Source organism: Bemisia tabaci, chromosome 3 (genome assembly GCF_918797505.1).
Source record: "Bemisia tabaci chromosome 3, PGI_BMITA_v3".
NCBI lineage: Eukaryota > Metazoa > Arthropoda > Insecta > Hemiptera > Aleyrodidae > Bemisia > Bemisia tabaci.
In genome coordinates this window covers 6,783,694-6,801,518 of record NC_092795.1, presented here as the reverse complement: position 1 = coordinate 6,801,518, position 17,825 = coordinate 6,783,694, and the positions used below count along the sequence as shown (strand labels likewise).

At 40.1% G+C, this 17,825-nt stretch overlaps 1 protein-coding gene across 1 annotated transcript in view; it reads right to left on the bottom strand.

The window, feature by feature from the left end:
* Positions 1-17,825, bottom strand: part of LOC109030794 (leucine-rich repeat, immunoglobulin-like domain-containing kekkon 5 protein) — a 628,607-nt gene that overhangs the window by 170,414 nt on the left and 440,368 nt on the right. Inside the window, exon 3 of the transcript XR_011899432.1 lies at positions 2,353-2,405. The gene's annotated coding sequence lies outside the window, so the exon portion shown is untranslated. The remainder of the gene's footprint in view (positions 1-2,352; positions 2,406-17,825) is intronic.

Genomic DNA, 17,825 nt, shown 5'->3' with positions numbered 1-17,825 from the left:
GAGCTCTGTAAAATCTTTTTCTATCTTTAAATACCATTGTACCTCCCCTCTTCCTGGAAAAATGCTATTACGTCAATAACTATTTGTGTATTGCTGTTATATTCTTTCACTCAAATATTGTTTTCATTCAGGCTGAAAAGAATTAGACTACTTCAAATAAAATATAACATAATCCACCTTGGGAATCTTAAAAACCAAAGAGATTTTAGCCATAAAGAATAATTTTTTTTTCGCAAAACCGAAATGTCTCTACAGATCAATCACTAAGCGATATACCGGCGGTGAAACTATATATACCGGACCTCGTATTTTGGTATGCGACGTTGCAGACTTCATGCCATACTTTGTATTGTAGATTGATAACCACTCAACGTCAATTCTTGAAAACTTCTGCGATTTTCCTTCTCTGTGCAAAGAGAACCCTGTGTAAACTTCAAGGCATGATATTGAATCGTACTCCATCAAAAAATAAAGGGGGAGCGGAAACATAGCAAACGAATTATGTGGTCTGGTACTTTCACCGACGATACGCAATAAGACGTATACGCGCCAGAGTCAAGTGACATAATACTGTTAATTTGTTTAAGTTCGCTTGTTTGAAGCAACGGCGAAATAAAGAGCAATGGGCCTGTTGCATGCAAGAGATACAGCCGCGCGAATAGACTTTTTAGGGGTTAAATGACACGAAAATTACGATGGTCACATTGAAAAAAGTCTGAAATACACTCCTTACTGCGCAATTTGCGTTGTCAGGAACGCGCTTTTTCAAATTTCCCGCGTCTGGGGGCAGTTTTCTAATCACCGGAAACGAGCAAACGGCGGGCTCGGTGATTTCCGGAAGATGCCGAGTCGTTGTTGTTGTTGTTATTTTTTCCTTCAGTTTGCTTACAAACCCAACGTGATCTCTTATAGTGGTCCATATACGCTTTATGCGGTAACCAAATCGATCAACTTTTAAATATCCAACGCAATCCTTCTACATTTCATTTCACGATACCACGAGCTCCGATTTTTAGGTTATGTTGTCAGTTTTAGTTGACCGGAAATAGCCGCGAGTTGCCGTTAATTGTTTCCGTTAGAAAACTGCCCTCAGACGCGGGAAGTTTGAAAAAGCGCGTTCCTCACAACGCAAAATGCGCAGTAAGGAGTGTATTTCAGACTTTTTTAATGTGACCATCGTAATTTTCGTGTCATTTAAACTCTGAAAAGTCGATTCGCACGGCTGTATCTCTTGCATGCAACAAGCCCATTGCGTGGATTAAATGTATTCGGAATTGCAGTGCTAAAGTCGGCGTTACCGATTGCTGCTCCGAGTGCCGAAAAAACGTGCGCTTGCAGTTCTGCGGAAAAAATAAATTCAAAATAAATTTCCTTGCATCCGAATGAGAGCGCTTTTCTAGGAGCGAAAGGAACTGCTTGGATCGAATACCTCATTATGCAGCCACACCCACCCACAGTTAACGCTAATGCTTCTTTCCCGCCTTCCGGTTCGAATCATGAAAGGTATGCAAATTTCGGAGTGCGAACATCACAAGTCGCGGAGGCGAGAACGGAAGGATCCGTTGTACGCGCATGCACGGATCATACTGACGTAGTCTCGATGATGAGGTTTAACAATGCACAAAGAGATTGGGTCCGTGGCACGCAACTGATCCAGCCATCTATGTAGGCTTTCTTATGAGTAAAATTGCAAGGAAGTCACATTGAGCATGTAGAAATGTTTTCGTGATTTCATTCCATACATTTTCTTTACCGTTAAACCAGGCACGTTTCTCTAAGTCACTGGCTAGCAGGTTTGCCTGGGGAGAGAGATGCAAGACAATTTTACTTAAATGAACAAAAATAAATAATGCAGCACATTTTCGAAGGTCCTTCTTACGATTTCAATCATTTTGAAGCTTTTGCTTTTAACAGCATAATATATGTTTGGAGGTAACGAGCGCTAAAAACACTTTCTTTTTTTCTTATCTTCCCCTATTTTTTCAAGTTGATTCCTTATTTATTTGAGATCAAGAAATTACATCTGATTACAAATGACAGCAACGATCATACAGTAACAATGTAAAGTATGATATGTACTGGCAAATACTCTCTTTGTTCGGTTGTTTATGTTTTTCTAATATCTCTCTCTGGGCAGACATCATTTTCGGTAAAGATAAGTCCCAATCGCAAATATCTATCTGCCCTGTGATAATAAAAAATGAGAATTTTTTGCAGCTCTGAGCTACGCAGTCTCGGGAACTTTAGAAAATTGAAGTAATTAACAGCAAGTACTTCAGCGGACTCGCTCTCATTGTTTCTTCAAAAAAAAGGGGAGGGGGTGGGAGAAGAAAAACAATCAGATTTACTTACCGAAAGGTGTCGAGTCAAGAGGGGGCTCATGCTTGATTTTGGCGTAATCACATCTGCAAAAATAATAAAAAAACATTAATTAGCTTGTGGTCAAGTATCAATGGTTTAAAACTTGCGTAATCAGGTTCTACTTTGGTTGATAATGATACACTGGGTAATCAACGTTAATGCGCTGTTTACAAATATCAATCTTATTAGATAATAATATGACTCGGTGGATTGTTTATAAACCTTGCAGTTCGTGTGCAATCGCAGTCAGACAGTGAAATAAATGTGCCTATATTAAAAAAAAGTCAAATATGGTGAAACAAAACATCTATTGGTATTATAACGGTACTGCTTTCTGCTTTCTGCAAACCGCTAAAGCGGTCTTGCGTTTCCTAACTCGGTAAGCAAAGGTAATGCGCGACCGTCACACTGCAGTCATTGACGCATATGCGGTTCTGCGTTTCCATTTCCGGTTGGCCTAATGCACCGTATTCCCGCGGTTAAGAATCTTAATGAGGCCTGGAAGGTGCAGTGCAGTGCAGTCTATGTGTGAGGATCCAGGATTATCGGTGCATGGGAGGAATAAACTGACGCGTACGGGCGAGAATGTACTGCACTCCGTAAAATATTTACTTTGCTATGTCTGAGATAGAGACTTTTTCGGTCAAATGTTACATGGGTCAGTTGTGCTGGTCACAGAATTGTGTTTTGATGCTTGATTCTGGTAGATTCGCTAAAAATAATAAGATCTGTCCAAACAGCAACTTTCTACGTTCAATATTTACCAAGATATCGCGCTTTGTAAAATTTGGGTTATGACGTCATCCATTGCGGTAGTGACACTCTTGGTTTCTTCCGCCTTCCTATCAAGTGAGATACAAAATTGCACTGGTCACTCTACGTGCACTCGGATGAAAGTAAGGTGGCAGAAACCAAGGGTGTTGCTAACGCAGTGGATGTCGCCACACACCAAATTTTAAAAAACGCAATATCTCGGTTAAAACCGAACATAGAGAGTTGCTGTTCATACATATCTTATTGTTTGTACCCAGCTGATCGAGAGTAAAACATCAAAACACGATTCTTTAACCAGCACGACTAACCCATTCGATTCGTCGAACCCGTCTGTTTCTCCTACCTCGAAGTGAGGGCACCAAAAATGTTTAAAAATTCCGACATTGCTAACATGAGATCCATCGGCGCTGTGTCCACCCGTCAAAATGGCGTCAAAATGGAAGCTCAAAGTGAATCGATAAATACGATCTGTTCGCGATTGTTGATCAAAAAAGAGTCGCGCCGCTCTATTTTGAGTTGCAACACTCATCATTCGCATCAAGTCTCGACTTTGAGCCATTTATAGTTGAAATCGATTCACCTTAAGCTTTCATTTTGACGCCATTTTGACGAGTGGAGACAGCGCTATGGACCTCTCGTTTGTATTCGTTCAAACGTCTAATTTACGAATGTGAAGTAGGTCTAATCAGGGTCTCCAATAAGCAGCCGAGTTGCCGCTCGGTGTAATTCAGCAGCCAAAACAAAGCGGGTAGTTTTCGCAACGGAGTGCGGGGGAGGGGGCGCGGATTCCATTTATTTGGCCCGACATCCGGCGCGCGGCGCCCCGGCGTCTGGCGAAAATTCCCGCGTAGATAAGAGCCGGCAGATAACTTCGCAATCCCGCAAAAAACACGACCGCGATAACCGGAGACATTTTTGCGGCCAACTCCGCAGCCGCTCCCGAAAGTCCTCCGCCCGCCCACCAGAGGCGCGGCGTTGCAAAATCGCCACAGAAAAAAAGTTGGGCCATGTGAATTGCTGCTCGGTGTTACATGGACCGCATGTAGCAGAGAGGAACCAAGCCACATCAGCTACTACTGAATACATGTTAATGCCAATTTGGCTGGATTTCACAGAACATGGTAACAAGTTTGAAATAATCGAGCTACTAGCCAAAAAAAATTAAACAAATAATATTTAAAACTACATAGAGATAAGAAATACAAAAAAAAAACAGACCGCAGAGTTGGCGGTCGCAACGTTTCTTCCGTTTTGTTTCCTGTAAGTTTTTTTTGTACTTCTCATCTCTATGTAGTTTGAAATATTAATTTTTTGGGCTTGTAGCTCGATTATTTCAATCTTTCTACCATCTACTGCAGAATTTGACCGGGCAATTTCATTCGTTACCAGAGAACGTTTGTGCGGATTTCTTTGATCATTAGGTTTAGAATTTTCTTAATTTCCTATCCTAGCAATCCATCCGTCGATTTACCCGTTCGTTTTGACAAGCTCGCTCTACCCCCGCCGTACCATTCCAAAAAGTACCGCGTATTTGCATCGCGGTACCGTTGGCTGTTACGCCGCTCTCAGTCAGTGCTGCAGCGAACATTTTGCTTTGAGTTTTGCCTCTCCTTTTTTCGGAGGGGAAGAAAAGGCGCGGCCCGTCACGAAGAAGAGGAAACAAGAAAAATGCTGTTACGGAGACAAGCTCTGAATGTCGAAGTGAGCAAAGCGACGATTTCATTAAAATCTCCCTCAGGACCCGGGAGCCGCGCTCGCTTGCGCCTCTGGACCATACTGCCGTGCTAAGGAAAAACGCCGTATGAACCTTCAGGCGTTGCCAAATTTCCTTTGGCAAATCACGAATTTTCAGAAAAATTTGTAAATATTTTTCCTCCTATTTTTCAGATCATTTTGTTCGCCTCAATTTCACCTAATGTTCCTGAAAATTTCAAGGAAAAATATTCATAGCTTTCTTCAAAAATAACTATTTTCCAAGAGGAAATTTGGCAGCGCCTGAAGGTTCATACGGCGTTTTTCCTCAGCACGGCAGCATACGCCCCGTCATCCCTGTGAGCAAAGTTATACTTACAATACTGCCGTGCCCAGGAAAAACGTCGTATGAACCTTCAGGCGTTGCCAAATTTCCTTTGATAAAACACGAATTTCCGGGTAAACTTGTGAAAATTTTCCTTCCAATTTGTCACATTACTTAGTGCGCAATTTCAACCTAGATTTCCTGAAAATTTCAAGGAAAAATATTCCTAACTTGCGCCAAAAATACACATTTTATCGAAGGAAGTTTGGCAACTCTCGAAAGTTCATACACTGTTCTTCCTTAGCACGGCAGAATAGCTTCATCATGAAAAATAAGAGCAAGTGTAACCGATTAGAAAGTGGCGAGGATTTTTTACATGAAAATTGCAAATGAACTGCAATATGCAGTGGCGGGTCCAACAATTTGGCAGCACCGGATTTCCTCCATTTAGACATATGGAAATGTATCGATTCTTGGAGGGGCTAGGTGCTCTGATAAGAAACGATTATTTAGCATAGGTTTAAATGGAGGAAATCTTAATGATCAAGAGCAGGTTCAAAACGCTAAAAATTGCAGAAATGCGTATTTCGTGATCAAATGTCAAACCCCATTCATACAATGCTTGATCTGGCCACATGAGATCAAACTAAATCTTATCTGATAAGGAATTGTAAGCGTGAAACTTTTTTTCCGTCTTCAAACGATCCAAATCCGCCAACAACAAGTTTAAAACACAAATTGCAAAAATGCGTATCTCGTGATGAAGTTTCAATTCTTAGTGCCGAAAACGCGAATTTCGGCATTTCTGCCGTATATTCTAACAGTTCGAGAAATTGTTCAAAATGCTGATGGAGTCTGAAAAAACATATGTTTCTTCCTATCCTCAAGAAATATTATCCTTCTACTAACAATAAAGAGGAATGTAGACAGTTTTTCACTCTCCTGGAAAATCTTCTTTTCCGAGATACGCACTTCTGCAATTTCACCATCGATTTGCTAACTCGTGCGACTAGTTGAGAACCAATTTATCAGTTTCCGATCATTAAATCAAACCCTAATAAGAGGCTTCATTTCCCAATCTACTTCATGAACCGACCCGCCACAATATCACGAGTCATCATACCGTCATTAATAATCTCATTCGATTCCTCAAAGTCTAAACTTTTCCTCACCATCCCTTGACAAGTGACGTCTGGAGGTCGGGAACGCTGGCTCATTCTGCCGTGACAGGAAAGAACGCCGTATGAACATGCCAACATTGTCAAATTTCTTTTGATAAAATAGAAATTCTGTAATAGTTTCCTTTGAATGGAGATGCTGCATGCGTGAGGGATTTGCGATTTGATCATTGATTCTTATGTAAAAGTTCGCGAGAAACACGATGGTGCCACTGGTTTTCTCTGAAATCAATTCCCAAACTCAAAAAAAGCTCTCAAGTTGAGGCCAAAATGGAGGGGATATTCCACGCTATCCTGAGAGTCCACCTTTACATCAAGACGAACTCTCCATGCAAAGATAGGGAGCTAATACGTTAGCAGGGATGCCGCGTTTTCAGTTTTAGAGTCCCCAAATAAAGTGGCAGCCCTGTCAATGTATTTGCTCCCTATCTTCGCATGGAGAGTTTGTTTGGATGTAGAAGGTGGACTCTCAGGGTAGAGTGGGATATCCCCTCCATTTTGGCCTCACTTTGAGAGCTTTTTTTTGAGCTTGAGAGTTGATTTCAGAGAAAACCAGTGGCACCATCGTGTTTCTCGCGAACTTTTACATAAGAATCAATGGTCAAATCGCAAATCCCACACACATGCAAAATCTCCATTATTCAGATAATTGTTAACGCAATTTCGTCTGGAGTATGTGAAAATGCCCAGTGAAAGTATTCTTAAATTTCGTCATTTAAGTTTTACCGGGAATTTTGATGACATTCGAATGTTCATGGAGCGGTTAACTAGCGCGCCATCATTTTACGGGTTGTTTTCTAAGCAGTCAGTGGCGGCTGTGACTTTCGTCTGCGATTAAAAAAGTGGGGAATAATAGGTACATTTATTGAAGCGGGCTGCTGTAGCTAAGATCGACTTGGTGCAATACATTTATCAATTGGAAGAAAACTGGGCTATGTTTCTGGTGAGATTTTTTTTCGGGTAAAAAAATGGAAATCATGATTTAGAGTTTTTAAAGTATGCTCGGCATAATGAAGATCGACGATATTCCCTAGAAATAATTTTTCATTCCTTATATTTCCCAAAAATTAAAGAGGCCTACAGAAAGATATAAATTTGTATGGAGTACCATCGTTATCGATTAGGATAACCGACATTTTTAGTTATAGGGACCACACTTCCGTCCATATAATCAAATTTTTTGCCAGCCATATGAGACCCGTATCCTTTGCTGAAAAGTTCGGATATCTGAATCCAATTGCAGCTCTTATCACCGAAAACTCCGGCTACCTGGACCGGAAACTTTGATTGTCAATACGAGCTGAAGAATAAATCAGCATTTTTTCGTCATGCTCTCATCTACTACCAACAATTTCCCACAGACCACTTTATCTTATCAATCGTGGGTCACTCTCATCAAGAGGATTTCGGCTTCAATGGGGAATTTCTTTCAACGACTCGATATTTCGTTCGGAAAAGTTGGATAGCAGAGCGTCGCACCACCTTTTATAAATCAAAGCAGAGCAAGCTATGACACACGCAGGAGCCGCAATCCGCTGATTGACATCCACCGATACAGGGCTGAACTACATCCTAGGGAGAATTGATTGTACTGGGAGCTTAAAACCCAAGTCACCGGATTCATACTCCAGTCTCATAGCGGTTTTCGTCTAGCCGCAAATCCCCAGTCACTGGCGTTTAATTGAAGTGTTAATGCCATGTATAGAAAGATAATCCGTGCTCCAGCATGACGTATGTGTGACGTACTGTGACGCCTCCCCCCCCCCCCCCCCCCTGCCACTCCGCTCCCTCTCCGATCTGACGGATAATTATTCCCTTTATCGTTTTGACTCCACACCGTTGAGTTTCAAGCAAGGCTTTAACAGCCATGAAAAGGAAGAACAACGTATGAGCTTTCGGGTATTGCCAAATTCCCTTTGATTGTTTTCGGGGAAAGTTATGAGTATGTTCCCTTGAAATTTCGAGATGCTTTGGAGCAAATTGCGGATGAAATTTCCAGTGAAATTAAGAGTAAAATATTCATAAGTTTCCCGTAAAATTCGGTTTTTCTCAAAGGTAATTTGGCACGCCTGAAGATTCATACAGCGTGCTTCTTAAGGCCTGGATACACGCTCAAATTTCCATCAATTTCCGATCGAATGGTGACTGGTGCGCACCATCTACCATCAATTTTTTGCAGCCTGTAAAAATCTGATGGTAGATGACGGAACTGTGGATCTCATTTGATTTCCACACAACTGTGCTTATTTCATTCTTATTTCAATCAACATGCTGTTTTAATTAATTTTAGATAACAATTTAGATAACTCTCGGCCGCCATTTTGATCATCATTTTGATCGGAAATTGACGGAAATTTGAGCGTGTATCCAGGCCTTTATGCGCACGATGGCGCACTTATAGAGTTTTTGGAGCTTGTTTCCTGTGCCACGTTTAACGTGAATTCAGCAGTAACGAGTATCACTAGCTGATGACTGCTATTTCTCCACTCTAAGCTTTCTGCTTGAGCAAACCTGCCTCAATGAACATTAATATCTTTGCAATCATTCAGACAGAAGCAACACTTTGTTCTATGTTCCAAATTATTATTTCTAATTGAAGTTATTGAATTCAAAACGAAACAACTGTGTGATCTTCAATGGGGCACGTAAAGTTAAAGACACGTAAGTCCACACAAAGTATACTGACTAAGCTGAATGGTTCCGTCCATATTTAAATTAAATTGGCGGATTTTGAGGATTTTGAAAATCTGGCCATTGCTACTCTACCACCCGATAGCAAGGTAGTGTAGGTGGCGATGTCATTTCCGTTAGACAACGGCGAAATTCTGAATCGGAATCCTGAATATCCGTTGTGACAAGGAGAATTTCGTCAGACGGGTATAAGTGTAACTGCACACACATGGGCCTCCACATGAACCCCGAGAATCATTGAGTTACACGGATGAAGCGGTTTATCTCAAAAAGCCTTTGCGCTCTTACGACAGCGCAACGAGAACATTGGCACTCGGGCAACCGAGCTGGGGAAAAACACCATATGCACACTCAAACGTTGCCAATTCGCAGATGATTACAAAGTTTCCTCCGAAATTTCTTGAGAACGGACCTCTGAAAAAGATGCGCTTTAAAGCATTGCGACACATGTTTCTGCTCTAAAAGTTTTACGCAAAACAAACTTTGAGCGATGAAAATCACATAAATCAACTCCGAATCAAGATATTGACGTTCTTATTTAGCATATTGGTTACGGAAATGTTCCTCCCCACTCGGTGTCGTTCAAAGTGTAAGCAACGTGCAATATCTGAGCCGAAGCGCCGATATTGAGATTGTCATATGTAGTTTTATACTCCAAAGGCTGTTACGGTAGTGTTTCGTGTGCGATTCAACTCTTATTGATTAGGGTTCCTTATGAGCGAGACTTTTAAATTAATGCAACGAAAAACGCTAATATTTTTATTAGGAGGTGCTTCCGGTGATTTTCGTTGTGATGATCGCATTTTACGAGAAATCTTGATATAAAAACATACATCATAGTGCCAAAATTTGCACCTTGCATTGTGGTTTACACACGGAGAAAAAAACTTCGTGCGTGGGACCCGAAGATTAGGTCATATGGATCTCTGAAGTTTTCGGATTGAGCATCTGAACACTTTAGGTCTAGCTGTTGAGGTTTGGATCACACATCTGAAGTACTTCAGTTCTTACATCTGAAGTACTTCAGTTCTCACATCTGAAGTACTTCAGTTCTCACATCTGAAGTACTTCAGTTCTCACATCTGAAGTACTTCAGTTCTCACATCTGAAGTAGTTCGGTTCTCACACCCGAAAAACTTCGGTTCTCACATCTATAGTACTGCAGATGTAAGAACTGAATTTTTAGACGTGTGATCCGAACCTCGACAGCTAGACCTAAAGTTTTCAGAGGCTCAATCCGAGAACTTCAGAGATCCATATGACCTAAACTTCGGGTCCCACGCACGAGGTTTTTTTCTTCGTGTACCGCTTATTTTCCTGTAATTTTTTACAGAATTTTGATGACAATTTAATCTATAGTATCTGAAAATTCCCAGAAGGAATCAAGAACGTGTCTCTGCGAGAAATGTTTTATATGGAGAGAATCGGCAACGTCCGAATGGCCATACGTTGTTTCTGCTTAAGACGGTAGCGGGACCCGCGAGAGTCTACTTGGGCTGTCGGAGCACGTTCCAGCGAGCCTTCCGGCCCCAGATTCGGCCGTCCCGCCGACAAAAGGGCGTATCTCAATTTTAAGATGATACTTATCGTCCGTATGATTCCACGCTTTCAGGATCTCACGTGAAAATACGGATACGTCCTCGCGATTCCGTGCAGCCCGGCCCATTCTCGTAAAATACACACACTCCTTCCGACCGCTATGACGATTTCAGAGAGACTCCGGATTATCCTATCCCGCCCCCGCAACCCCCCCCCCCCCCCGCACCCGGAAAAATCACCGCACTGAATCGGGACATTTCCGTTCTCGAGGATTGGCAACGAGGGGTGGACAGCTGTAAAAAACATTACGGCTACGGACATAAACTATCCCTGACTTACAGCGACACGGAAAAAATGAGCGTTGCCAAATCCTGAGGAATAACAAGGGCAGCAGCACTTTTGCAGTCGTTCGTGAACCGGCTCATTTCCTTACGAGGTCTCATATGGACGTATTTCTACCAAACGGAACTATGTGCATTAAAACATGAGCCCTGAAACCTATAAGAATATGCGCATGACAGGGCTCACGTTACAGTGGGCATTTTTCCGTTTGGCACACTGAGAAAAAAAGTTCGGTAAATCCGAACTAGTTTGGTTCATATGGAACCAAGATTTTGTTCGGTACACACGACCGAATTATTTGGTCTGCTCAGCCGAACTTTTCGGTCCACTGAACCGAACTGTAATTGTTCGGTTGCACAAACCGAACAATTCGGTTGAACAGACCGAATAATTCGGTTGTGTGTACTGAACAAAATCGTGGTTCCATACGATCCAAACTAGTTCGGATTTACCAAACTTTTTTTCTCAGTGCAGAAATACGTCCATACGGTTTACACTGTGATTAGGGGAGGTTCAAGGAATTCCTTCAAATGGCATAATAATAAAAACAATGCTTGTCAAACTCGAGTAAAACCCAACTGTATAACCAGAGCCGGTTTTCAGTTTTTTGCGCCCCCCCCCCATTGGCTGACACCCCCCCCCCCCCCCAAAAAAAAAAACCCCGAATAATTTAATAGGTGCAAATTACTTTAAAACGGTCACCTATGACAAAAAATACATGTAAAAGTATGTAAAACTTACGTTGTCGTCTTCTCAGTGAAGATATGGACGTATTTCTGCCAAACGGAACTATGTGCACTAAGACATGAGCCCCGATACCCATCAGAATATATTCATAACAGGGTTTGCGTCATAATACACATAGTTTCGTTTAGCAGAAATACGTCCATATCGTGCTCATACTTCTAATAGATCATTTATATTAAAAAAAAAAATCTATAATTTGCCGCCCAGTGCAGGTACACTTGTTGAACTTGCTCTAAATTCGGCTCTGAATATCTTTGGAAATGGATTAAAGGATTAAGATAATTTGCCACTGCAAAAATGCGAAATGCGAAAGAAAAAATCCTGTGATTTTGAAAAAATTTAAGGTAGGCATGAGGTGCAAACCTACCATAAAATGTACAAAACTCGCAATGCATCTCTCATTTATGCCCTACGTCACGATCTTATCTAGACAGAAAGAAAGAAAGCACTTTCGGTATTTCCAGATACGAAACCCGCATGGATGGTTAATTACGGGTCAATAACTGTTCACAGCTGTTTTAGGGATTTAAGCCGCTGAAACACCACCCACCTTATCAAGTGTAATTACTCACACAGTCTAGTTTTAAGCTTCAAAAAAAAGTAGAAGAAGAAGAAATCACCTACAGGCAATCGAGGATTATCTAGACTACGGGGCAGAATGCGTTGTTTTCCGAACGAAGGAACGTAACTCAATTTCAAGGTTGCAGAATTGACTCAAACAATTCCACTTTTTACGAAAATATTCCGGTGCAATTTTTGTTCCGAAATTTTCTGATTTATGCAAGAGATCAGAAAACAAATCTGGAAAATTTTGAGTTGGAAATTCCCAAGATTTCCCTGGTAATTATGCAACATTATTGGGGAAATTCGGCAACGTGGAAATGTAGTTACGTCCTTTCGCGAGGGGAACGAGGAATTTTGGAGGGAATGGATACGAAAGCGAGGGAGTCCTGAGCATCCCTTCATTAATCATGAGAGCGTTGTGATTAACGAGGGGAACAATTTCAAGAATATTTTTCTCCCTGAATCAGCGTTATTAATGGAAAATGTTAATTCCTCCATTTGGAGCGAACAGCAATCGAAGCACTCATTTACATAATTAACAGATTATATTTTCATCAGCAACCAACTTGTCCGCTAGTTTAACGTCACTAAGAGTGCGTTTAACGAAGTCAGAAGCCAGCGTGTTTTCTGTCCTTTTATTTCACAACTCTATTTTAATTGCTTATTTTGTAGCTTAATCCATTTCAGTGTGTGTAATCACGTTGCTGCAACCTCTCGCAAACTAAAAAAGATATACAATGACATTTAATTCGTCAATAAAAATGTATTGATAAAAGCAAATCAATACAATGATGAAGACAACAGAAAAAGGATTAGTGTTCAAGAAGTAAAGATTATAATGGATGCAGTTCAAAATGAGTGAACGATTCTCCTTCAATCAATTTAATTTTGTTTTGTTTTAATTTTTCACTTTATTTTTTCTTTCCATATCCTTTTTACATTCTATTTCTAATTATATTTCTTTCCTCTTTTAAATCACCACTAGGAGTTCTCCGAATCCCTAAGTTGGCATTTTTGGTTATCTTATTTTGTGAATTTATCTACACTATAAAACAAATCTGCGAGTAACTTTTTGAGCAACATATTTCTGACTCAGTTTGAGTGTAATACACTCCAACTAGTTAAGTTATCCAAATTGATTTACCTTAAGTTCATCATCAATTTGAAATGCCTCACACCCAAATTACTTGTGAGAAATCTTTCGAATTCACTTTTGGAAGGGAAATGAGATCACCTGAACGTATGCCAAATAATCTACTTCAGCACGATGAAATACATTTTTAAACAATTTCTTCTTTTTAATTGGATTGTTTTTTATTTATTTACTTAAAGCAATTTGGCAACCAATGATGTCGCTCCCTTTCGAGAGACGCAGCCTAAATGTAACGTTTGCAAAATCGATGATTCAATGTAATTAACGATAGTTAAATGTAGAGTGGGCAAGATTCTCTCTCACGATCAGTACGATAACGGCTTTTCGCGCCTTCACTGTTTGATGATACCTCACACACTACCACGGAGTTAGTTTAGTTGCGTGACCTAACCGAACCCAACAGAACCATTTTTCGCTAGGGATCACTCATCCGTTAAGAGCGCGGAAAGTGTGGGGTATTACAAAATCATATTCACTTGGTTTCGAATGAGTTTTCTCTTATTTCCTTTGCAGTTTTAAGTCATTGGACGCAGGTTATAAATCACTTAACAAAATTTACCTCGCTGAAGATAGTGTAGTTCTCCTGAATTTCACTCCCAAAAAGAAGATGCAGCGTATTCTGTTGTCCGATTACTTCCAAGTTTCTTGTTTTGTTCGCTGTTCAAAAGAAGAAGTCGCCTAATTTGCTTGACGAAAATTGTGCTTCGTTTTTTCTGCACCCACGGATGCGGCTTAAAATGTTATCTCAGCTCGTGCTCAGTCTGAGAACTGGTCTTTGCAAAATCGATGATTCACTGTAATTAACAGTGATTAAATGTAAAGTGGGCAAGATTCTCTTTCACGATCAGTGCGATAACGACTCTACGCGCCTTCACTGTTTCAAGATACCTCACGCACTACTACGGAGTTAGTTTAGTTGCGTGACCTAACTGAACCCAACATAACCATTTTCCGCCCGGCATTGCTCATTTGAAAAGTTTTCCCCTTATCATTCTTTCGATTGATTTTAATTGAGTTGGTTTTACAATTAAAAGAAAATTAAATTTTGTATGATAGGAAAAGTTACGACATTTGGAATTGAAAAAGAGCTTTATTATATGTTTTGAGAAAAAATGTCAATCGCTAGAGATGTAATTTTTTTTTTTTTTTTTTTTTTTTTTTTTTTTTTTTTTTTTTTTTTAAAAACATTTCTAAAAAAAATTATGATGAGAAAATATTGTGACGAAAATTTTTTTCTTTAAGCAGCAGACGATTTTTCTTCACTTCAGATAATTTTTTTGAACCATTTTATTCGTGAACTCCTCGCAATCGGCCTTAAATAGAGAGTACGCTCGGCTCATAGTCAGTTTTCTAATGCATTCACGTAAAGCTTTGTGATAATCGCTATATCAAAACTTTGCAAGTAGTTATTATGCATTCTAATACTTGCACGATGTAAACGTACGCATATCCGCGTATGCGAGATCCACCTCTCAATTTCCCTGTTTATTCTTTTAGAGTGAGGGGAATTTAATCCGCTTTGTAGCGCTTGAATGTCGATTCAATCTTCCGCTTAAAATCAACCTTTCATAGAGAATCGAATTTTTTAAACACAGGGAAGTTCCAGGAACGCAGAGAAAAAAGGACCTTAACCAAACTCAGCAAGGTTGCCGATGATAGCTTGGAGAGGAAGCAGTTGAAATAAAAAACGAAGTGAATGATTCCCAAAATCGGCAGCGGTTACGGACGCATCTGGATTTTTTGTGTATTCGGATGATACCTTTTCATAATAGGGTTCCATAAAATGAGTCTGTTGCACCCAAGAGATACATCCAAATAACTATACCGTTTACGGGTAAAATTGCACAAAAATCATGCTGGGCGCATAAAAAAATTCTCAAATTCACTCCTTTAGTGTTCAATCTGCGCTAATACACGATTTTTCAAGTTTCCCGCGTCTACGGGCAGTTTTTCACAGTCACTGAAAAAAAATTCACGGCATTTTTACCAAGGTCCGTTGGTACCTCTACCATCTCATTTTTTTTACCAATTATTGGTAATTTTACCAAGAAAGACTGGTAAGCTTACCTAAAAACCGGTATTTTTACTGTTTTTTTTCAGGTGAGAATACCACTTTTATTGGTAATCAATTCCCGGTAACTTTGCATATCATCGGTAATTCTACCACAGTCGATAAAAAATATTGGCGTTTTTACCAAGGTCCAGTAAAATTACCGAGAAAGCTCAATAATTTTACCGAGATTTCTCGGTAAAATTACCAATTCCATAAACGGCAATTTTACCGAGAAAAAACTGGGATCAAATAGAACCCTGAATTCTTGGTAATTTTACCCTTTTCTTAGTAGATACACTGAGATTTTTTTTTCAGTGAGTCACCGCCGACCAGGTTGCTCTAAATTCCCTATATCTGAGAACTGTACTACACGGTTGTTCTCATGATTACAAAAAAAATGTCCTCTTCTAGAATTCGGGAGCAATTTGGCGATCCGAGAACGGGAATCAAGGCTTGAATAATTGAATGATGGGGCGAAAGCCGACCAAAAGGATGAATTTAGATTAAAAATTAAAACAGAAGCTCGGTTATTTCTAGCCAGTCGAATAAGGCTACGTTAATCTACTCTTTAGGATGTGTGCATTATTATGGGGGGTAAATCCGGACAGGGGTTCTCTGCTACCGGGAGCCGGAATATACAACCCCTCGTGTTTCGTTTCTGTGACGCGATCCTCATCCCCCAAATGTAGCCACCGAGGACGGTGGGGGAATTTTCACCTGTCTGCGGTTGCCGTTCCACCAGGGTAAATAGGTTTACAAGAGTGGAGACAGTATATCATGGAGACTCAGCTCTCTCCGCCAAACTTGAGTATAACTAAACAGGGAGATAGTGCGGAAGTGTCGAAACATAGAGATTTTAAAGCCCAAAAGAGCAGAAAACCTTTGAAAACGAAAAATTTCACTGCCAATCTTCAGATTCCAATATCAACCCACAATGCTGCCGTGATAAGGACGAACGCCGTATGAACATTCAAGAGTTGCCAAAGTTCCCGGATAAAATGTGTGTTTCTGAAGAAATGTATGTATATGCTTCCTTGAAATTTCCAGATATTTCAGAGTGAATTGCGAACGAAATTATTTGAAAAAATTAAAGTAAAATATTCACGATTTTTCCAGGAAATTTGCTTTTTGTCAATGGAAATATGGAAACGAGAGGCAAAATGAAGGTTCATACGGCTTTTTTCCTTAGCAGGGCAGGATGGCCAAGAATGTTCATAAATGTTCTCCCGTAAAATGAGTTTTATGCAAAAACTAAGTCCAACCCGTGCTTTACCAACGAGGGGTCGTAACAATTATTGTAATAATGAATTTTTGCACGATAAATTGCGTATCATCCATCATTCGGCAAAAAGAAGCGTTTACCTTCGAATATAACTTCATTGAGCCATTTTGTAGATTGTAAAAGCGCAAGATCTCTAATATATAAATTCTTCGAGCCCACAATCAACTCGACAGTCGACACGATCATTCTCAAAGCCTCGGCGAGAAAATTCTTGGGAATTCGATATCACACCGCGTATAAGGATTTGTGCCAATTCAACACAAAAGGGTAAATGACGGTATTGACGGTGTACAAAAGGGGGAAAAGTTCGTTCATAAACAATGTTCTTTGCTCGTTAGTCGATTCCACGAATTCTCAATATAAAAGTCAATAAGAATCGAAAGAGCGCTTGTTCTATTCTCTGAATTGAGTTTTGTATCCTTGAGAAACAGAGTGAGCATAGATTTTTTTGAAATTTTTATCTTCGGTAATTTAACTTTCTATTTCATGAGAATATGCTTTGTCGTTGAAATACAGCATGAAACATTGATTTTGATTCATTAGGCCAATGCGTACCAATTGGGAGACGCAATAATGTTTTCCAAGTTTTCTGTTGGTTGGATCGGCCAATCTTTTTTTAAATGTAAAAAAGAATATTGTTAAGCTGCATCGTAGTGTTGGATTGAAGAGGGTGTTGCCTTCATAAAAAGTAGCAGCGCTTGGCTCATCGGTCACTAAATTTCCAGAATGAAGATTCACACAAGTAGGCAACCCTCCATTTAAACATGTTAGGAATTATCGATTCTTCGTGTGGTAGCCTGCATCAACAGATATCGATTATTTCATATGCATTTAAATGCACTGATTTAGTGTTGCCAATTTGCAACAAATGTCATGCACATTCCATTTCATCTGCGACTATTCAAGAGCTAATCCTACACTCTCTAATTAGGACCAGTTGTATAGTCGGACAAAATTTTGCAATGAGGAACAGTGGCGTGGCGTGAATGATCGATTATCGATATTTCCCCTTTTGAATCCGTGGTAAAGAATCGATCAGTAAGGTGTTCGTTGCGAATACCCTATTAATCGATCCTTTTCCATAGGTTTAAATGACAGATTAATCGATATATCACAAAGCACGC